Source organism: Apium graveolens, chromosome 2 (assembly GCF_009905375.1).
Source record: "Apium graveolens cultivar Ventura chromosome 2, ASM990537v1, whole genome shotgun sequence".
NCBI classification, from domain to species: Eukaryota; Viridiplantae; Streptophyta; class Magnoliopsida; order Apiales; family Apiaceae; genus Apium; species Apium graveolens.
This window is the reverse complement of record NC_133648.1, coordinates 280,492,563-280,496,087: the sequence shown is the minus strand read 5'-3', so window position 1 is coordinate 280,496,087 and position 3,525 is coordinate 280,492,563.

The window sequence follows — 3,525 nt, the reverse complement described above, 5'->3', positions numbered from 1 at the left end:
ATCGCCACATATAATACTATTAATCTAATACTAGTCTATAACCCGCACGGACTGATTATAATTTTTTTTAATTTGTTCTTGATTTGTTAATAAATTATTTTTTTAAAATTTGAATTATTAAAATTAATTTTGGAAGTGTTTGGTTCCCTATGAAAAAGGTAAAAAAGAAGTTAAGTACGATTAGAAATCAAGTAGGATTATCATTTAAAGAGTTTGTAATTATATCAAATACATGATTTAATTTTTTTAAATAAAATATATTTACTTTAACTTTGTTTTGTAAAGTGTTAACAACCATTTTAGGAAGGTGGTAACCAACCGAACAAAGAAAGCATGTTTCGCTTATAATAGTATAAATAATATAGATATCCTCCATTGTTGATCAATTATACACATTTTTTTACATATTTTCTTATAATTTATGGGTTTTTTACATACATGTAGGTGGAGTTAAAAAAAATATAGTTGGGGAGTAAAGAGAAAAACATATAAAAACTTAAACTAAATTCTTCCATGGTCTAAGAATTACGCAGGTAAGAAAGTAAGCATTTGTGAATCAGCAAGTAAACAAGTAGAAAAGACAAGTTTCCATTCAAGCCCTCGCTTTCTTTACCCACCGCTTGGACAATTAAATCATATTCACACTTTCTGAGTCAACAACTACACGTACCAATAAGTTAACCCAAAATTCAATCCTCATATCAAAGGAGTTATGTTTCCGGTTTACCCGTTGCATTAGGCGGCATTCATGGTTGGATGTCGGACTATCTTTTACTTTACCCATGTAAAAATGGGTAGAGGGCAATTATTTTGCTTTAAACCAGAATTTGTTCAACTTAAGGTTGGTTTATATTTACCTTTAATTTAGACTTCATACATTTATATTTTGATTGTCAGATTTGCATGGCCGCATTTGTTTATATATACTAGCTTACGGTCCCTGCAATGCACGAGTCTTGATTAATATTTATATACTTTTATTTATATTTTTTATAATTTTTCTAAAATTCTATATAAATAATGAATATTAAATAAAGATTATATAATTATAATTTCATTATGCATAATTTCAAATTATGTTCAAATAGTATAATTAGTATATGATTGATGAAATCTTATTCACAAATAATATTGTAATAAATATTTGTTGTTGATAAGATTTGAACCTGATAACTTATATGTATTTTTATAAATAATAATATAAATATTTGTTGTTGACGGGATTCGAACCTGAGAACTTGTGGAGTGTAATCTAACGACTCTGATTATTTGATGAAGAATATCCAACAGTCGTGATGGAAAAGAATAACCAAAATGAGGGTTAACCAAATTACAAATTATACCTCATTTCGGTTATTATAGTATAGTATAGTAAGTATATGTATATGGGCACACCACATAAAAACCGTATATATATATAGAGAGGGGAAGGATCAAATGGTAACTGAATTTGATCAGGTAACTTAGTAACTTAATTTGAGCCATTAGATGAATTTTGTATATACGGTCCAGATGATTTGGAAAATATAAAAAATAACTAACTGCACGACGTTAACACGTTAACGGATGTTTAAAAACCTAATTAACTTGCATTTTTAAACACCTTAATTTATTTAATTTTATAAAACACGTTAAACTTAATTTTTTAATCTTAATATATTACATGTGTTTTTAATTGCAACACATTAAATTATATTTTAAGATGAAAAATAAAAAGGCATGTTCAATGTTGATGTGTCATGTAAATTTTTTAATTTTGTCAATAATCTTTTTTTAAATCTTTTTTATCCCTTATTTTTTAACAAATAGGATTTTAAAATTAGAAAGCCTAAAAATAACATAAAAACAAATAAAACTCTAAAAAAATACTCGAGATCAAAATTTTAAAGAAGAAACAATTACTATAAAATACAACAATGTTAAAAAAATACAGAACAGTAAAGAAAAATATCCAGTACACAACATAATTACAGGACATGTTAAACTTTCACCCACATCAGTTAAAAATAACATTAACGAAAGAACAGAACATACAAAAATTACATAACATTAGTTAAAAATAAAGAACACGTACAAATTACATAACATTAATTAAAAATAAAGAACATTGGTAAATAATAAATCCTATAAAAATAATAATTAAAGAACATAAAAATAATTATAGAACACATAATTATTAGATGCAAAAAAAATTAAAGAACACTAAAATATAAAATACTTCAAAAAACACAGCACAAAGTGTTACAGAATAAGATGTTAAGTTGATAAATGTGTTATATACGTATACTTATGAGAAATAGTTATTTAGTTGCTTAATAAAATAGTTACTTAATAAAAGCAAGCATGATGCATGGAAATTTGCAGTGCATATAAAAAATGTGATGAATGCGATAATAGCGAATATATGATCACACTATTTATGATCCATAATAACATTGTCAGCTGCTGGATTATATGATCATGCAAAATTGAAATTTTCCGGTGTAAGCTTTTCTCAAAGAGGGAGAGATTGTGCATGATCACATTTAAATATTACATGATTAAGCTAGCTTTAATTTTTATTTATTTTTAATTATGATTTGTTTTTATTTGATTTTAAGGTTCCCCATATAACCTGTTGACAGAGGAATCTGGTAACAACAAAGATTGAGGTTTCTCGCCGGAACTAAAATCTGTGACGGTGGTTCTTTGCCGGAAAATCAAGCGGTGTGTGGTGGTTTGTGGTTGTTTTAGGCTGAGATTGATCAGAGTAAGTGGTGGCTCTCTTATCAGCTCTCAACTTCTTACCCTCTCAATGTGCCTACGTACCCTTTATATAGGGATCAAGCCTGACGTAGTTCTTGTGGAACAAGAAATCTAATGGGCTTAGACTTCTTATCCCTAGGCCAGGTAGAAACCCATCCAGAATCCATCTTCCGCTAGTTTTAGGAATGTCCAACTATGAGGCCCAACCGCGAAGGCCCAAGGCTCGTCCGTAATCGCAAGACTTCACGGATAGTGCATCTCCCTGCGCAAGGATAACACTCCGCTACAGCTATTTCCCTTGATGTACGGACGCAGGTATAGCACGCATCCCTGTCCCCCGAATGAGGATAACCCACCAGATAACAGGACAGGTGATCTCAAGCTCTTGGGTGCAAAGTGCAGGATGACTCCAAAGTTCTCCAACGAGGACACCCGTTGAGTACAAGAACAGAGTTCCCAAAGCACACGCCAAAGTTAACCCTGCATCCCCAACGAGGACACCCGTTGAATACAGGAGGAGGCCTTCAATCATCAGGCATACCCCTGGAGGCCTTCAAGCATTTCACGGACATCCCCCTCCTTGACCGCCTCAAGGAGGGAATTCTTCAAAGAGTACCTGCAACAAATACGTTAGTAAAAATAACCTCCATTACTCCTCTCCATGCGAGCTTTGTCCTGTAGTCGCCATTGAGAACACAGAGATCAATCACATGACGCGTCCTCGAAGTCCGGGCGCGTCCTCACCTTTATAAATCCAACGCTGTTTCTTCATCAACCGTT